The sequence below is a fragment of the Piliocolobus tephrosceles genome, chromosome 7 (assembly GCF_002776525.5).
Source record: "Piliocolobus tephrosceles isolate RC106 chromosome 7, ASM277652v3, whole genome shotgun sequence".
Classification (NCBI taxonomy): Eukaryota; Metazoa; Chordata; class Mammalia; order Primates; family Cercopithecidae; genus Piliocolobus; species Piliocolobus tephrosceles.
Genome location: NC_045440.1, coordinates 91,993,658 through 92,013,953, shown reverse-complemented (window position 1 = coordinate 92,013,953; position 20,296 = coordinate 91,993,658). Strand labels below are relative to the sequence as shown.

The following is a 20,296-nucleotide window of genomic DNA, read 5'->3' as shown; positions in this document are numbered from 1 at the left end:
TAGCCAGGTGTGGTCATGCATGCCCATAATCCCAGCTACTCGGGAAGCTGAGGCAGGAGAATCCTTTGAACCCAGAGGCGGAGGTTGCACTGAGCCAAGATTGTGCCACTGCACTCCAGCCTGGGCAACAGAGTGAGACTCTGTCTCACAAAAAAATCAAAAACAAAAACAAACAAACAAAAACAGAAGATGGAAGATATACAGTTCACAAGGATATTTAAACTTCTATGGAGAAAGTCTAAATCCAATTGCACTCTACAACTTCAGTAGAAAAAGAAAAGATTAAGAAGAGAATAAGAAGAGACAAGACAATGTCTTACTCTCTTACAAAATATTTGTCTTGCCTTCCAAAAACCCATGTAGCTTTCGCAGTTAACCTAATTTAGGGAGCTATTTCTCTGAACCTAAATTTCAGCTGTAAAATGGGGACATATGACCTATCTTAAGTAGCATGCTGGTAAACCAGGTCCTTGAAATGAATAAATAAAAAGCCTCAATTTGCAGTGAGTGTTGACCCCACAGTGTAAATCGTCCTGCTATAGCTGATTCACTGAACACAGAGTTTGGGAAGGGATGTGCAAAATTAGCTCTTGCAAGCCTGGGTGAGGTGGCTCCACACCACTGCATCTCACAACATTTATAGGGAATTTAGAGATATTTCCATAATTTGAGCCCAGAATTTGAAACATGGCAAGCATGCAACAAATTAAAAATAACTGATTTTAAACATCTGGGATATCACATCATTAGGTTTCAAAAGTACAGGAAAGCTTACATAACACAGGCAGATGTTTAAATAAATTACAAAGCTCAAGTCTATGTTGGTATCACCTTGAGTCCTGGTCTCAAAACAGACATTCTAACTTTCTTAATTCAGTTTCCTATGTTAACCATCTCAGGGGCACAACCTAGAGAGTTGAACCCAGTGGCAGTTCTAAGTCAGTACTCGGTGTGCTGAAGTGAGAAGGGTTATTCCTTGTGCTTCATTCTATATAACCACCATTTTTCCCTTTTTTGTCCTAAAGGATATCATTCCATAATTTATACTAAACTCCAAGTCCTCTAAGAAAAAAAACCAATACGAGGAGAAAGAAGGAATAAGTAAAACAGAAATGAGCAGGTGAAGGACACAGAATGATCTTAGAATATTAATATATTTTAATTATCTTGTCCTTTGTGACCAGAGGAAAAGGCATTTAAGTGAACCCCTGGATAAGTCTGAAGACGCTGGATGGTTGAAGGAATCAGACATAGTCCTTTCAACTGTTTGAAGCAGAGAGTAAGATCATATGTCAGTTAAGTTTGGAGGCAGGGTATCAGTGTGAATGGAGATAGGAAGAAAGCAGTGAAGATTTGAAATGTCCCACAGTTTTCAGTAAAGGAACCTGGACAGAACCACATAAATACATTATACAGAAGTGCTGAGGGAACCACTGTAATCTACACATTAGTGGTGGCCCCTGTCTGCACAATTATGTGCTTCCCTTTAGCGTTCAGCTTCCCAGATCCAACATAAAGAGTTTGCAGCATAAGTATGTCAGGAAGTAGAAGAATGAGCAAGTTGTGTGTACTAAATATTAAAGGGCAGGACTGCTCCTTTTCAGTCCAGACTGGTTACAGAAAGGAATAACAATACCAGCTCTGATGGACTAGGAGAAAAGAAGATGTGGCAAGACATGAAGTCCCAATGACTTTGACTTAATGACTCATTGAGTGACTTCATGTCATTGAGTCATTAAGTAAATGATATGGATATAAAGCAATATAGCTTGAACATAGAAGGAACCAGTGGTCAAATTGCCATACCAGACCTTAATTCTTCAAATTTAGAGCATGTGAAGGTGACGTCAAGATCTACATTTGACTGTAGATATGGTTTGCTGAAGTGAAGACTGAGGAAGCTCCTTAAAATGAAGGATTCAAGGAACTTTGAGGCTAAGATGTCTGTCAACTGCCTTCTTGAGTAATGGTCTCAAATATTTGGCTGTCCAATGGACCTCTCCAGCTGGAAGTTCCATAGGCACCTAAAGTTCTAAATTCTAAGCCTAAACTCATGTTTCCCTCCAAATTATGCTTTTTCCTTTTTCTCCTCACCCACTTTGAGTCTCTCACCATGTCCTGTCAATTCTACCTTCTTAAGGAAAAAGAAGGCCTTCTTCTCCAGACTTGGAAACCTCTATTTATACCTTCCATCCCATCCACCTCCTCACCACCCCCACACAATCTTCTCCTACTCCTGGCCCGACCCACTACCCACCCCACCTTCACTGGAGGCCTTTGTCTTATGTGAGTTATTGCAATGGTACTTGAATTCATCTCAGTGCAAACTTTTGCAGAAGAAATGGTTTTCTGAAAGGAAAACTTGGTCATATAACCAACCTTGCTTAAAACCTTTCAAGGTTCTCTTTTGTCCATAGGATAAATTCAAAGCCCTCATATGTCATACTTGGCTCTCCTTGGCTGACTCTCCAACGATATATCCTAATAAGCACCATCTTTACCCTTCTAAGCTTTCAGAGGTACTTAGAGATCTCATGACAGGCCTGTGTCTTATCTTACAGTTATGACTCATGCCATACCCTTTTAACTCATCCTATACCTGGATCATCTCTTCAAAACTAAAATGTCACCCCTCTAAGCTTCTCCAACCTCTATCCAATGTTTCCTTGTCTCCTCATTGGGCCTGGTATATAAATGAATCATATTACCTATAAATACTCTGTGACAATCATTGTTGAAAAGTCTATCTTCATCTATCAGGCTTTGGTCTCTTTAAAAACTATGACTTATGTGACTAATGCAAGCTCAAAATTCAATGCCTAGTACAAAGCTGATGTTCAATAAATTATTTATGAATAAACAAATATCTTCTCAGAAACCCCAGACACATTTGCTTCTCCCTGCACACTCAAGATTTGTGAAGGCTTTCTTCTCCAGACTTGGTAAATTTTTACAATTGTTCGCACAAAGCCCCAGGCCTCAGGAAGAATATATAAATTTAGCAAGTCCTTCTGTTGCTTCAGACTAGCCCAAAGTAATGAGGGAGATCAGAAGGGGGCTAGATTCGCAGGAGCATTTATAAAGTAAACTGGGGGTGAGGGAGGAAGCTGAGATTTCACATGGACTCAAAAATAGAACAAATAAGTACAGTATGACAAATTACTATGCACTCTTCAAAGCATCTCAAAATTCACAGGGTTACTCTTTAATGAGAACTGGGATTCCTAAATAGGCTTAAGGTCCAGTTTCGGGGAGGGAGGATAAGATTCAAGTGTGGGGGCTAAGGCATCCAAATCTTAGATTTAATTAATAACTCTAAAAAAGGATATGAATACTATTTATGACCAATGTGAAATTCAAGAAACCGTATGATAAATTTGATATCTAATCAGAATTGTAGAGCAATTAGGCTGATGATATCATTTGAACATAAGAAAGCCAAAAAATCTGTACTGGGAACCCCTCTCTCACACACCCTGCATGAAAAGGTGGGAAAATAGTCAGAAAGTTACCTAGAGTCATAATCCTTCAGTATCTGCTGAATACTTGTCCCAAGAGAAGATCCTTAGAGGGAGCTGAAGAGAAGAGGCTAAGAGCCAAGCCTAGGGGAAAATATATAACTAAACTCCCAGGCTATAAACACACACACACACACAGAGAGAAAGAGAGAGAGAGAGAGAGAGACAGAGAGAGAGAGACAGAGAGAGAGAGAGAGATGCTGAGGCCTTCCTCATTCTAGTCAGGGAGAAGCAGTCGAAGGCCCCCAAGTCCAGGCCCTGCCCCACCCAGTACCCTGGGCCTTAAAGCCGAAGGGAGAGTCCTCTTCGGGCTTTTCCATTTAAACATCAGCATAGAAATAACTGATCTGGAAGGGCTTATTTGTGTCACCGCACAGTCCCCACCTCATGCCTGCTTTAGACTCCATTTCTGCCCTTGAACTACCTGAGAACCAGTAGCTCGAAGAGGCCTCTTCTTCCACCCTGCCTGTGTGTGCCAACCCTAACCATGCAATTGCTTTACAATGCAAATCACACCACTTCACTCCCCCACTTACAACCACCCAGTGGTTTCTCATCTCACTCAAAATGAAATGCACACTCCTCAACCTGGCTTACAGGACTTGGTTATGATTTGGATTCTTCACTATCTCTTCAGCCTCATTTCCCAGTACGTGCTCTCTCACTCTTTCTCCACTTCTCTCTCTTTCCACTGTGGTAACATTGGCTTTCTTCCCAAGCATTCTCCACCTTGGGACCTTTGCATTTCCCTTTCTTGGAACATTTGCTATCAGTTTTGTCTGTATCATAAAACATCACAACAAAATGGAGTAAGATCTTTAGTGGTTTGAGAAGGGACGTACTTATGACCCAAAGATTCAATAACCAGAAAGTTTTCTTTGTTGTTCCAAAGCAACATGAAGACCTTCTCATATGTGCGTGAGATATGCACCTTAACCGAAGAAAATTACTCATGACACAGCAGCTGAAAGACAGTAAGAAAGAAAGAAGAATTTGAAGGATACATTCTTTTAGCCTGTCAAAACACAAAGAATAAAAATTGGAACAGCCACTGCCCTCATGCAAACGAGATTAGGGGAATCTGGAAACAAATTAGCAATGTCATTTAAAAGGCTGAAAGTTATTCTTACTCTTTGAGTAATTCTTATAGGAATTTCTCCAAAAGAAACATTTAAAAGAGACAAATGTTTGTGCATAAAAGATATTTCTCAGAACTATTTAAATTGGGTGGGGGGGATGGGCAGGTGGGGTTTTACTCTGTCACCCAGGCTGAAGTGCAGTGGTATGATCTCAGCTCAATGCAGCCTCTACCTCTTGGGCTCAAGCTATTCTCCCACCTCGGTCTCCCAGGTAGCTGGGACTACAGGCACATGCCACCCTACCCAGCTAATTTTTGGTATTTTTGGCAGACACGGGGTTTCACCATATTGCCCAGGTCTTGAACTCCTGAGCTCAAGCGATTCATCCAATTCGACCTCTGAAAGTGCTGCGGTTACAGGTGTAAGCCACGTGCCAAGCCTAATTTTTTTTTTTTTTATAAAAACCCTTTTCTATGTTAAAAAAAAAAAAGAATGGTAAATTATGTTATCATATGCCTGAATCCTCTGACACTTAACCTTCTCATTTCACATATCTTACAAAACCTTTCTGGGTCATTCTTGCCACCAGGCTTCCTTGCCTCTGTGTTGCTGTTGGCAGAGTCACAACTTAGGGCAGACAAGAATCGACATAAATTCATCATCACCAACTTCAAGTATACCCTCAGTGGTTGACAACAATTCCAATCTAGTTAACACGCTCTTCTAACTAAATATTCCTTGCTAACTCATAATTCTTTGCCCAGCCATAAAATAGTGCTCCCCAGAGCCCACTACATTCTCTTTTCACTTTATCTTCTTTTTTTTTTTTTTACCCATATTCATCAAATTGATTAAATCTTTATGGCAAAAACTCTGGTTCCACACTCAATAGGCAACTATATACTCAAAATATTCACATGTCAAACTCACTGTTTCCAAGATTGAACTCATGATCCGCCCTCCTAAATTTTGGTCTTTGGTCTTCTTATAGTATTGTCTATCTCAGCCCATAGAAAACATACTAACTCCACCACCATTTTCAAATTTACCTGTTAAATATCTATTAGATATGTTCAGGTCTTTCCACCTTTCCTGCCACTACCTTAGGCCAGGTTATCTTCATTTCTTATTTGACTTCAGCAAAAGTCTATCAGAAATCCACCCCACATAACCTCTGGCCTCTCTCTAGTATGTCTGCCGTTCTTCAGATGGAAAAATCTTTTCAAAATAAATATGATTATGTCACCACCTACATAAAACTCTTTGAGATTTCCATTGTCCTTGAAATTCAAAATCCTTAGCAAGCCCTACATTCCTGGGCCACAGCCTGCTCCCATACAATCTGTGAGCACCAGTCACACTGAATTTCTTCCAGTTTTCTGAACATTCATGTTCCCTCTCACCCTAGGGCCTTTCCGCATGCTATTCCCTCTGTCTGGAATGTATATTTCCCCTTTACCTCACTGATTGTTATTCATTCTTCAGCTGTCAGCTTGTGTCACCTCCTCCAGGAAGCCTTCCCCAGTTTACTTATTTAGTCAGGCTCCTGTTGTCTATCATGGATCTATGTTCCTTTCGTTTAGTGCGCTGATTTCAGTTTGTAATTATACATTTAAAATGTTAATTATTTGGTAATAATTGTTTCTCTACACACGACAGCTCAGAAAGAGCAGACACTCTATGGTTTCCTTATCATTCTGTCTCCAGTTCCTAATGCAAAGCTTAAACATATAATGCAAAATGTATAGATTTAGAAAGATGGACTTGGGAGTCAAATTGCCTTGTTTGGATTTCAGCTCCATACTTACTAGCTGTGAAAACTTGAGCCATATTACTAAACCTCTTTAAGTAAAATGGGAATAAGAATTATAAATTCCTCATAATGGTTAATATAATTGTTAAATGATATAATCCATACAAAGTACTTAGAACAGTTCCTGTGGCATAGTAAATAATTAGTATTAGCTGTTACTATCACAGTAGGTAGTCAACAGTTTCAACCATTAATAATTTAAACATGTATCATTTATTTTCTGTTTTGTGTTATAACGTTTTAGTAAATATTAGGATTAAATATCCTATGCCCCTTAAAATTTATTAAAAATTTAAAAGGTAATAAATTTAATGATGTTTAAAAGAGATTTTTAATGACAAAATTGTCCTGATATGATATTGAGTAAAGTAAGCAGTATGCAAAACTGTTTTAAAAATATCTTTTAAATCATAAATATTAAAACAAAACATAGAAATGTGCTAAAGTATTAACAGTTGTCAATGGGTTGTATAGTTGTAATTTATTTTATGCACTTTCATATTTTCCTAAATTTTCCAATTCAGAAAACTATTTTTATAACCAAAAGAAATACTAGAAAACTGTTTCTTCATGTAGATGTCGGAAAATAGACCAAAAATAGGTCCCCTAATGTGAAGGAAAATGTGCTTGTCAAATAACAAAATGTGCTTGATAGTCTTTTATTTTTTCATATTTTATGTAAAAAATCATCATCATTCTTTCTTCTTAGGTGAGTTCATGCTAAAGAGTAAGACAAAAATCCCCATTTTGGGCCTCCAATGACTATCTTTAAAGTCTGTACTCTGCTTTTTAACAATCTAGTTAGATCCCCTGAACTTACCTTATTTTAGACACTCCCTTCTCATGAGGACCATTGCTGCCAAGTTAAATCATATCCCTAATTCCATTCATCAATTGCTTCTTTCTCCTACTGATGTTTCTAAGGTACTCCTCTTCCTATTAACTCTTTGCATTATCTAAACCCTACAATGTCTCTTAAGTTTTGCCAGTTTATTTGTATGAGTCTTTCTCTTTTCCTTCTAAATAATATCCTGGTCATATAAATTGTCTTTGTGTAATTGTCCTACATAACTAAAGCAATAAATCTATCTGACCACTTAGTTTGCATGTATGTTATGTCAGTTCCACATGTTGTATCTCTGATATCTAAACATGCCACAATATTATAATGAAATTTCTCTATATGTGTATGACAAAAGATGAATGACTTCAATACTTTCTCTCCCCCACTAAGTAATCAGGAGGAGAATGAGGGAGGATGGAATTTTAATTCCACCTTGCCTTGGTTTCATCACACATTTATATTTCACTTTTCATAGCCCAAATGTGTTCATAATTTGCCCAGCAATGACTCTTCAGTTATATAATTATTATCTCTGATAACAACTTTATTTCTAAATCATTTATACAAAAAACTTCTAGCAATTCTTATCTTTTTTTCTCCATATAATTTCTTTAAAATAATTACAAATTGTTCTACTCTTGAATCTTAATTCATTGTCTTCAGCATTGGCACCCAAATCACCATAAAAATGTCTCAAATAGGCAAACTCAGATACTACACAATAAAGATTTTAGAAAATAGCCCCTCTGGACAGTTCCAATGGACTTATTTGCTTCACAACTGGGCAAGAGCTTTTGACTGATTCCAGAGTATTTTTCTTAAGAGGTATTTTATTTTATTTTCTTCTCTTGTCCTTTCACTTTCTACACAATTGTCCTTGTTTTCTCTCAGTTATTTTGTTCTTCATTCTTTCCCCCACTTCCATCTCTCACTGTCATTCTCTTTAGCCCCCTTGTTATGAATACCTAAGACATCAGAACATAACATCCACAGGTTGTGTAGATTCTTTGCCCTATGCCAGACCCTCATTCCCTCTAAACTCCTGTGCATTCTCCCAGTCCCTCTTTATTTTCCCTGCCTTCATCTTTCTATATATTTTCTGAAGCTTTTCCCTCAGTCTACAAAGCTCAAAAAGAAAATAATGATAGAGTACATTCTGTGTTGTTAGTGCACTGTGGTAACTTTAAGATATATCCACAAATTATTTGTTACTGCTCCTTTAAGAAGTAGAGCCTAATTCTCCTCCCCTTGAGTGTGTACTGGACTTAGTGACTCACTTCTAATGAATAGAACAAAGCAGAAGTGATGTGTATAACTTCAGAGATTGGACCATAAAAGGCACTGCAATTCCTGCTTATTCTCTCTTTTTTGTGAGGAAGCCAGCTGCCATGATGTAAGAATATTCGGGTAGCTCTATCGAGAAGCCCACATTGTAAGAATCTGGGGTTTTCTGCCAAAAGCCATGTGAGTAAGCCATCTTGGAAGCAGATCCTCCAGCTCCAGTCAAGCCTTCAGATGACTGCAATTCCAGCTGACAACTTGATTACAACTCACGAGAGACCTTGAGCTAGAACCATCCAGTTCAGACACTCTCAGATTCCTAATCCTCAGAACCTGTGTGAAGTAACAAATCTCTGATGCTTTAAGCAGCTCAGTTTTGGGGTAATATGTTACACAGCAACAAGTAACTAATATATAATAGAGAGTTTCTATTTTACTAAAGCAAATCAATAAATATATTGATAAATCCTGACACCTACTAAGAACAGGATACTAAGCTAAAAATAATGAAAAAGTTGAATGAAGTAGAAGACTGGTTCCTGCTTTCAAAAGCTTAACATTCTGTTGGAAACAGAAAATCCTAGTTTCAAGCTGTAGACCTACACATACCACATTGCATTGTAATATCCCAATTTACAATTCAATGTTACTTTTTACAAGACCATCTCACATTGTCTTTGAATCCCTTCATAAGAATGATTTTTATTCTTTGTATCTCCTGATCTAGTATAAGTTTAATACATAAATGTGGTTCAATAAATATTTTTCAACAAATGCTCAGTTATCCATACCAAAAAATAATATTTATCAATAAAAGGTAGTGAATGCCTAGGGTCAAAAGACCAATGCAGCTAATAAGGGTACCTTTAGAAAGAATGTTTGCTATACAAATGGCAAATTAGGAAAAAACAAATTGGGTAGTAGCTTAAAATATCTTGAACATTATGTTTGATATGTTATGAATCTGTATCTCTGCCCAAATCTCATATAGAATTGTAATCCCCAGTTTTGGAGGTGGGACTTGGTGGGAGGTGACTGGATCATGGAGATGCTTCTCATGAATGGTTTAGCAACATCTATCTTGGTGCTTTTCTCATGATGGTGAGTTCTCATGACATTTGGTTGTTTAAAAGTACGTTGCACCTTCCCTCTTGCTCTTTCTCTCTTGCTTCTGCTCCTGCCATGTGAGACAACCGCTCCCCCTTTGCCTTCCACCACAATTGAAAGCTTTCTGAGGCCTCTCCAGAAGCAGAAGCACTATGCTTCCTGTACACCCTGCTCAACTGCAAGTCAATAAAACTGCTTTTCTTTATAAATTACCCTGGTTCAGGTATTTATTTATAGCAATGCAAGAACGGCTTAATACAATGTTTAAGTGCAATGACTTTGGAGTTAGCTAGACATGGGTTCCAATCCCAGTTCTCATTTAATCCTCAGTGAAGAGGATATTATTAGCTTCTGTTTACAGATGCAGAATGTAAAAGCTAGGTGAATTAGCAGAACTCTGCCAAGTTTACATAGGGAAAATGTTTCATCTGAACCTTAAAAGTCAAGGAGAAATTATACAGAAGAAGAAAGAGCATTCAGGGTAGTGAAAATCCTGTACGCATAAACATCCAGGAATGAAACTGCAATGGCCCCCTGCCAATCTTGTCCCAGGGTCACCTCTCAGGTACTCCTGCTTCCTAGGGACACGAATTAAGGAAAGATCTGTTACTAGAAGCCAGTTCCTAAGGTCCCTTCAAATAATGTGAAAGCTGCCAAACCTCTCATATCTTGAATCACGTATACCCTGAAATTTCTGAATGTTCTTTGAAATGTAAAGACTTACATCAGAGGATACCATTTTGCAAACATTTTCAGGGACTTTTGTCATCTTTACCAGGAGTCTATAAAACTTGTCAGTACCAGCCTAATGTTGTCTAGTACATGACAAAGGGAAACAGGAAGATAAAAGCAAAAAGCTAACAAAATATTTGCCTCAATTTTACATATTAATTGTACTGTCTGAAAATTAAGGAAAATTTTCCTTTTTACTGGATTGCCCCTGAAACTCTTCCATCTATTAGGAAGAAAGTCATCTAAGTTAATTACATGGAATAAAAGATAACTCAGAACAAGTTACCAAAGCTATTGTTTTAAGTGGCCCAGAAAGAAGAGGGGCCATATCAACTGTAGCACACAAGTTTTCAGCTGTTGCAAACAGAAATGAAATAGGCCTCCAGGCCTGGACTCTTTCCAACTATTACTCTGTCATCTATCATATATCATCACATTTTATCCATCACAGAAATCTGATAAACATATGGCACAAGAATTGGAGTTGAAAAGCAGAAAACATTTAGTGTTAGAGAATAAACCCTAGGAGGTTTGGAAAGAGACTGAGATAAAAAGAGAAAGAAATACAGGTTTTTAACCCTACAATTCTACTGCTAGAACCTACAGACTTTTGTTTCTCCAGAATAGTTGGTACTATTCATTTCCATTTCCCCTTGTTCGCTTTCTGCTTTTGAAAATAAAATTTTCTGCATTCCAAATAGATTTGTTATCATTTGTTGAGTACCATGTGCAGCAGTGTTTCAGAACAGTGCTCATTCATACCTATATAGGAGCCTAATACTATTGGCATCAAGAGTCATTTTTGCTTATTATATTAAAGTGGATTTATATAATTATGTAGAATTATAAATCTTCTTAAACATATTTCAATATATATATAGTTGACACTTGTCATATTTGATACAAATAAAGTAAAATAGAACGGTCTACTGAATATTTGCCTGAGATCGTATCTAAGAATCACATGAGATGAAAAAGTACAGTAATTGATTGTCACATCTTTCCTAGGATACCTTTACAAATAAATTAATAGAGAATACCAAAATTTCTCCTAAAACTCTGATAACATTTACCCTTTTATAGAATTTATACTATTCCTGAATGACTTGATGTTCAAATAATAAATATAAACATGTGCAGCCTAATTTTGAGATGATCCATTTAAAATTGCCATCTATGGTTCTAAACTGTGTATACTTTATGTGCTAATCAGTCAGCCCTTGATTAAAGGATATTGTAGTCATAAATAAAGTAATTCAGATCTGATTCCTCCCCCCCAAAAAGACTATAATTACCTATTTTTAATAAAATGACCACACAGTTAACGAAATATAAACATAAGTAAATAAATTAAACAGAACATATAACAATATTTCAAATATATTTAAACTTATTTACTGCAATGATTAATTTTATGTGTCAACTTTACTGGGCCATGGAGTATCTAGAAATTTGGCTAAACATTATTTCTTGGTGTGCCTTGAGGGTGTTTCTAGACGAAATTAGGGAATTGATGAACTGAATGAAGCAGACTGCTCTCCCCAGTGTGACTGGGCATTATCCAATCTGTTGAGGGCATGACTAGAACAAAAAGGTAGAGAGAGGGAGAATTCACTCTGTCTGACTAAACTAGGACATCAGTTTTCTCTTGTACTGGGACTGAGGCTTATGCCATCAGCTCTCCTGCTTCTAAGGCCTTCATGATTGAACTGGAAGGATACCACTGGCTTTCCTGGGCCTTCAGCTTGTATACAGCAGTCAGTGAAGTAGACTGCTCAAACCCATAATCATGTAAACCAATTTATTATAATAAATATGTTGAGAGAGAGATATCATGTTGGTTCTGTTTCTCTGGCAGACTCCAATACGTCTATTTAAAATATATCATAGAGGCCGGGCGCAGTGGCTCACACTTGTAATCCCAGCACTTTGGAAGGCCGAGGTGGGCAGATCACAAGGTCAGGAGATTGAGAACATCCTGGCCAACATGGTGAAACCCCATCTCTACTAAAATCCAAAAAAAAAAAAAAATTAGATGGGTATGGTAGGACACGCCTGTAGTCCTAGCTACTCAGGAGGCTGAGGCAGGGGAATCGCTTGAACCTGGGAGGTGGAGAATGCAGTGAACTGAGATTGTACCACTGCACTCCAGCCTAGTGTCAGAGTGAGACTCTGTCTCAAAAAAAAAAAAAAAAAAAATATATATATATATATATATATATATATATATATATATGATGGTGCCTGAAAACATAAGCCAAATAAACTACTAAGGAAAGAGGCAATGGAAATGCAGCTGAAATAGAGGATGCCATGAAATAAATTCTGTAATAGAGATACCTACAAAAGGATACAAAGTTTCTTTGTATCTACTGATCTAGTATAAGTTTAATACATAAATGTGGTTCTGTTTCTCTGGCAGACCCCAATACATCTATTTAAAATATATCATAGAGGCCGGGTGCAGTGGCTCATACATGAGAGAAAAGAGAAGATTCAGTAAAAGAAATATTGTTACACTGGACCAGAAGGAAATACACCAAAATGTGAATAGTGATCATCCCCAGAGAGCATCTAAAGTAGTCCTTTAAAGCATGTCCAATTATATCACTCCTCTGCTCAAATAAAACTCCAGTGGTGTCACGTCTCACTCAGAACTTAGTCCTTTTCAAGATAGTTAAAAATTAGTCGGGAATACTATTCAACATACAATAGGACCACCAAACTTTTCCTACTCCATTGATGCCCCCTTTCTAAGTGCAACCACCCACCTAGAAACCCTGTCATCTGCAGATTTTACACCATATAATTCTATTGCTTGGAAACTGAACTAACTGAACAAGAGCTTGACTCTTGAGCCAAAGAAAACCAATATACCCTGACCACAAATTCTGATTCAATCACCTAGCCACAAAAGGGCTGGCCTAATCATATACTCCTCGGGAATTCAAACCAAGAAATATGGAAATAATTTGACATTTAGCTCTGGAAGCTGAAATAGAACAGGTATTATGTCAGGGACTGGAGAGTCTACAGTGGGCTATGTGCACATTGAAGTTATAAAGGAATGGAAAAAAGGTATAAGCAGAAGAAGCATTTGGAACATTGCTAAGATATGTTTCATTTAAGTGTAACAGGTATGATGACTTAAATGTTCATGCAGCTGAGGATTCCAGCTCCTCCTTGAACTGAGAATCACATGCTAACTCCAGTACCTCTGAGCTCTGCCTAGCCTTACCCTATCTCCTGTTTGAGTCTCCATGAGATTTTCCCTACTCCTCCCTGTGTAACTTTAATTAAATTCCATTTATGTTCCAACCAAGGAACCAAAAGAAAACATGCACAGCAATTTCCACATGTCATAGAATTCTCCTGCTCCACCTTCGGCAGATAGATAAGTCACTCCAATGTTTCTAAATTGCTTCAAATAACTTTCATGGGTATTTTTTAGTGAATTCTCCTTTGCAAAATGTCAAACTCTACTTCTCTCTTCTCTCAATCTAACTAAGACTCCCAATTCTTAGTCATTTATTCCTTAAAAACAGTCTTTTCGGGTTTTAAAAGCCAGTTATACAGTTAGTACCTCTTCACTGGGTAGGACAGCCGTATACCTAGCGATGTTCTTTCAACCATACTTGTAAACCTTGCAGCACTGGTTACAAAGAAAAGCTGGAATGAGCAGTAACCAGACTCTACAAAAGGCACTTTCCCTAGGGAATACCAAAGATATGAAAGCTCCCAACCTCTGTCCTGGAATAGTCTGCAATTTAAACTAAAGAATTCCATTTTAAAATGTATTCAGACCAGGCAACAATTCATAGCAGTGAACTAGACAAAAGATATTCAAAGATTTCGTGAAGGCTGTTTATAGTTTGAAACTTAATTGTGAGATTTTGTCTTCCATTTATCTTATCTGACAGGAAATTAAAACTTGAGTGGTCAGATTCTTGATGGGGACTGCAGAAAGAATGCCAGTTGAAGCTTATGGCTTGGTTTCCATACAAGGCCCAGTGTGGTTCTAAATAAAGCCTTTCAAAGGCATAGCACCTTTAATTTCACTTAGTATATTTTCGTTCTTCTGTATTAGACTATATGTTTAAAGTGGTTCTTGAATGCTTTTCTTCACCTTCCTTTAAGTCACTATTGTAACCAAAAGAATACTGTTTTTTAGCTTTTCATATAACTTCATCTGTACTTGATAGTAGACTACAGACAAAGCACTGGACTTACAGGCTGGGAAAAGGATTCAATTCATTTCTTCCACACAGCCTCTCTGAACGTATCATTTAGAGTACCTCAGTCTGTTTCTCATCTTATAAACAGAAGTAATAATATCCATCTCATTGAATTGTGAAGATCAAATGAGGGATGTTTAAATAACTTCAAGGCATTGTAGAAAAATAAGGTACTACACCACCATTTAGTTCATTGTCTAAAGTAGGCAAGTCATGTTTCTTGCTCTCTTTCAATAAAAAGGCCTTGTTAGGATCAGCTTTTGTTTTTTCTTTTTTTTCATCATTGTCCCCTGAAAATTCATATGTTGAAACAATCCCCAATATGATAGTATCGAGGTAAGGCCTTTGGGAGACCATTACTTTGTGAGGGTGGAGCCCTCAGGAATGAGATTAGTGTCCCTATAAAAGACTCCCAAGGAATCTTGTCTACCCTTCTACCACATGAGGACATAGCTAGAAGGCACTATCCTTGAAGCAGAGTGCAAGCCCTGAACAGACACTAAATCTGCTGGCACCTTGATCTTGAACATCCCAAATTTATAAACAATTTCTGTTGTTTATAAATTACCCAGTCTAAGGTATTTTGTTATAGCAGCCCAGATGGATTAAGACAATTATTTTGCTTCCATTAATCTCTACCAGACAAAGGTAAAGGTGTTTATATATACTGCAAGTGTATTAGTAAATTGATACAAGTACTTTCAGTTTTAAGATGGTAAAACTAGGCATACTTAGTGTCTCTCTCTCCCATGCCAAAACTTAGAAACAATAAGAGGATAACTTTTTTTTTTTTTTTTTTTGAGACAGAGTCTCGCTCTGTCACCCAGGCTGGAGTGCAGTGGCGCAATCTCGGCTCACTGCAAGCTCCGCCTCCCGGGTTCATGCCATTCTCCTGCCTCAGCCTCCGGAGTAGCTGGGACTGCAGGTGCCCGCCACCACGCCCGGCTAATTTTGTTTTTGTATTTTTAGTAGAGACGGGGTTTCACCGTGTTATCCAGGATGGTCTCGATCTCCTGACCTTGTGATCGGCCCACCTCGGCCTCCCAAAGTGCTGGGATTACAGGCGTGAGCCACCGCGCCCAGCCAAGAGGATAACTTTTAAAATAATACATAAATAGCCACTTAAATACAGGAAGATAAATTCTTACAGGAACAGAAACCACATGTAGATAGTATCAAATGAGGAAGGAAGCATTGACCCAGGATGAATATGGAAGCCCAAGGAAAAGCTTTCACCAAAAATAATTAAGGCAATTCAAAACACAGAGGTAATAGAGTCCTTCAGAGAATAATGGAATCAGAGAACAACAGAGGGATTACTATACGCTCTCAGGACCAAGCAGCTCTGTGGACTAAACCACCTACTCTACCCAGCAGCCACACTATTCCTCCTGTCACTCACCCTCTTCCCCTACATCCTATCCAACTATAGCCTAGTTAGGAGATGTGCTTTGAACAGAGAGAGATAAAATGGAGCTAAGAGTAGCTGGCAACACCACAGAAGAATCAGAATGCATTGTACTTGCTTCCACACACTCACTGACCAAAGCAATCTCCTGTCAGACATTTTTCCTCTTTATAAAGTGAACTGAAAAAACAGCCATAAGTCTTTCAGGGAATCTCCTGTGCCCAGAATTCAAAAATAAGCTGCAATTTTAAAAATGAAATGATCTGATAATCATTGAATGCTAACACCATTCAGGATAATAGATGAAAGAGTTTATGGCCAGGCGCAGTGGCTCATGCCTGTAATCCCAGCACTTTGGGAGGCCGAGGCGGGCTGATCACAAACTCAGGAATTCGAGACCAGCCTGAGCAACATGGAGTAACACCGTCTCTACTGAAAATACAAAATTAGCCCAGTGTGGTGGTGCATTCCTGTAGTCCCAGCTACTCAGGAGGCTGAGGCAGGAGAATTGCTTGAACCCAGGAGGTGGAGGTTATGGTGAGCTGAGATCACGCCATTGCACTCCAGCCTGGGCAACAAGAATGAAACTCAGTCTCAAAAAAAAAAAAGAAAAGAAAAGAAAGAGTTTATACCAGAGGAAATAGAGCTGATAAAACAGGACTATAAAATAATTAGTATAATTAATATCTTCAAAGAAATATGTAAACTATTGCTTACATAAAGCAAGAAAAAGAAGTGATAAATAATGACCAATTAGAAAACATGGAAATGTTGACTTATAGAAGTTTTCTGAAGCATAATTTAACAATATTTATCAAATCAGTAGAAGTGTACATAATTTTTGAGATAGTAATTACACTTCTAGATATATTTCCTAAGGAAATAACTAATGGTATGTACCAAGAGTAGCCACACTGAAATTTATGGAAGCATTTTTATTGTGGTAAGAAGTGTGAAGAATCCTACCTGTCAAAAAATAGGGGACTGTTTAATTATATACATATATCAAGGCTAAACAGCCAGTAGAAATAGTGATGTAGGAAAATACTCTACCATGGAGCAATGTTTACAATAAAATGTAAAAGATACATTACAAAGCATGTATGAATAATACATCAATATGTATGTATTAACATGTCTGAATATTCCATTTTTTAAAAAAAAACTTCCATGCACATGTATATACATGCACTCACACTCACATGCACATTTTTAAAATGGAAAAATAGTAAAGAAATAAGTCAATATGTTGTTCATACCTCCTTGGTCAGACCATGGGTAGTTTGGCTTTTATTGTTTGCTTATCTATATTTTCCAAATAATCTACAGTGAAAAGACGTTTTTAAAAGTTTTTCCAGGAATCATTAAATTTACATCACCCTGATTCTGATCACCAATCTGTAAATTTTCCAAAGACACATTTGGGAATGGAAATACTAGGAGACAGACTCCTCCTATACTTGCTCAAAAGACTGAAAATACAGCTTCCCAACGTGGATACAATTTTCCCAGGGCTAAAAATATTTCAAGAGTTTCAAGAAAGCTGTATCAACATCTGTGCTGATTCTAAGATTTTCTCAGAAGTTTGAAAACTCTCCCACATATCTAGCCCATGAGGTAAAAAAGTAAGAAATATGTTTTCAAGTTCAGTGCTGGTTCAGCTTATGCATTTTAATCAGGGAGCGGGAGGGGTGATATCATCCCCAAGAATGTAAAAATTGGTTTATGGGGGAGGTGAAAAAAATCTTAGATATTGTAATTGTTTATGACCCTCCAAAGCTCAACTCTGACAATACAAATGTATATATGGAATAACTCTAATATTAAAATTTCATGGGGGGAGGAGGTTATCAGAGGAATAAAGTCTAAATAAAGTGTCCAGGGGGAAGGGAAACAGTAATGTAAAAATGGTTGAGAAACATGATTCAGCTATAGGAACATAAAACCCAAATTCTTTTTTTTCATATTCTGTTTTTGTTACATTCCTTAGAGCCTCAGAATTGACTACTTTAAAAAAATTATATACACACATATATTTATGTATTCATGTTCCTTTGTGTCAGGAAACTCTTCAGTAATTTGCTTCTATATTGAAATTTCTATACCAAAAAGGATAATATTTTCTAAATTTAACTTTTATTTTAGGTTCAAGGGTACATGTGCAGGTTTGTTATATAGGCAAATTGTGTTTCATGGAGGTTGGTATACAGATTATTTCTTCACCCAGGTAATAATCATAGTACTTGATAGAGACTTTTTTAATCCTCTCCCTCCTCCCACTTTCTACCCTCGAATAGGCACCTGTGTCTGTTGTTCCCTACTTTGTGTCCATGTGTATTCAATGTTTAGCTCCTACTTACAAGTAAGAACATGCAGTATTTAGTTTTCTGTTCCTGAGTTAGTTTCCTTAGGATTATGGCCTCCAGCTCTAAAAAGGACAATGTTTTATAAAGTCCTGGATCTTTTTCCAAGCATTCTATTGCTTCCTGTTTTGAAATATAAGTGTCTGAATTGTTGATGAAGTGTGAACTGATAGCTATTAACGTTAGTCCCAAGATTTTAAACTCAGTTTGTTTTTTGTATTTGACTCTGGAATCGCTCACATTATTATGATTCCTATTATAAAGCACAGGATAGGGCTCAAAAGTACATAATGATTCTTTATTACCTGAGTTCATTATGATATTAAGAGCAACATTTTTTGAGCAATGTTTCTTAAATTCTGCTGTTCTATATGACTTATTTAGTATTTATTATTCCTTCTATATTTTTATGTCTGGCTTGCTATATTAATTGCAAAAAAAAAAAAAACGCACACACACACACACAAACACAAAAATAGACAACACATAGAGTGTCATTTATCTCATGTAACAAGTGTCACAAGTTGAGCAGGCCAGGAGTAGTAAGGCTGTGCAATGCTGCTGCCAGAAGTCCATCCTGCTTAGCAGGTAGATTGTTGTCTTCATGCCTGCACTTTACAGTCTCAAATGGCTGCTAATTCTCAATCAAATTCGGGCAACACAAACGAGGAAAGACCAAGTGGCAAGAGATAAAGTCTGTCCAATTTATAGGAAAAACAAAAGCTCTCCTGGAAACCCCACCCAAAAGACTTCCATTTATTTTTCCCTAGCCAGAACTGTGACACATGACCACTCCCACTGGAAGTAGTTCAGGAGAGGAGGGCTCGAGATGGGGGTGTCAGCAGCTACCCAACCGCACCTGCCACATTTGTTCTCATATATCAATCACATATCTCTGGTCATGTTTTGGCCCCTCAGCCTTTTCCAAAACCCCTAATTAAGAGTACCAGAGCCTTCATTTATACTCTGAATCATTCTTGCAATGTCATAAGCACTGAGGACACAGCAGTGCCCCAAACAGACAAAATCTCCCCTCCTGGGCTTACAATGCCCTAAGCGTTTTCTTCACGACACTACGTTAAATTTGTTTACCTGTATATTATCAGTCTTCCCTACTAGATTATAAGCTCCAAAAGGGCAGGGAATTTGTATTATTCATCTCTGTATCCAGATGCCTACAAAAGTTCCTGGCATACAAAAGACACTCCAGAAAATGTATATCGAATAAATATATTAATAAATAAGGAAACTGAGACTTGGGGAATTTAAGGATCTCTACAGAAAGTCATACAGTTAATAAAGCAGTAAAGCTAATATTTTAAGAATTTCTATCACCAAGAAAGGAACATTGTCTCTTAAAATTCTCTACCGTATACTCCCTGTCTCAGTCAGTGGTTCTAAGGCTACTACTATCACTGGTGTGCTGACTGGTACCAACACAGAAGAGCCAGTTCTGAGCATCAATGTCCAACATGGCTTTTAGTCACATTATATTGGTAGCTTGAAACAGGCCATGGTGGGAGTATTTACATTATGGGAATTAGCAGATGCTACAAATGAGAGTTCTGTTCTGCTGCCCCAGGGGGCTGATTGTGTTAAACATTTACTAGCGAAACACTAGATGTTTCACATCTCACTTCCTTGTATATATTAATGCTGAAAGCATTCCCTGTGCTTTCCAGTGTCTCCCCTTGATATGGTTTGGCTGTGTCCCCATTCAAACCCAATCTTGAATTGTAGCTCCCACAATTTCCATGTGTTGTCAGAGGGAGCCAGTGGAAGGTTATTGAATCATAGGGGCGGGTCTTTCCCAGGCTGTTCTCATGACAGTGAATAAGTCTCACAAGATCTGATGGTTTTATAAAAAGGAGTTCCCCTGCACAAGTTCTCCCTTCCCTGTAGCCATGTAAAATATG

General features: G+C 37.7%; 1 protein-coding gene across 1 annotated transcript in view; it reads right to left on the bottom strand.

Annotated features, from left to right (window-relative positions):
• Nucleotides 1–20,296, bottom strand: part of LRRC69 (leucine rich repeat containing 69) — a 118,875-nt gene that overhangs the window by 26,431 nt on the left and 72,148 nt on the right. The window lies entirely within an intron of this gene.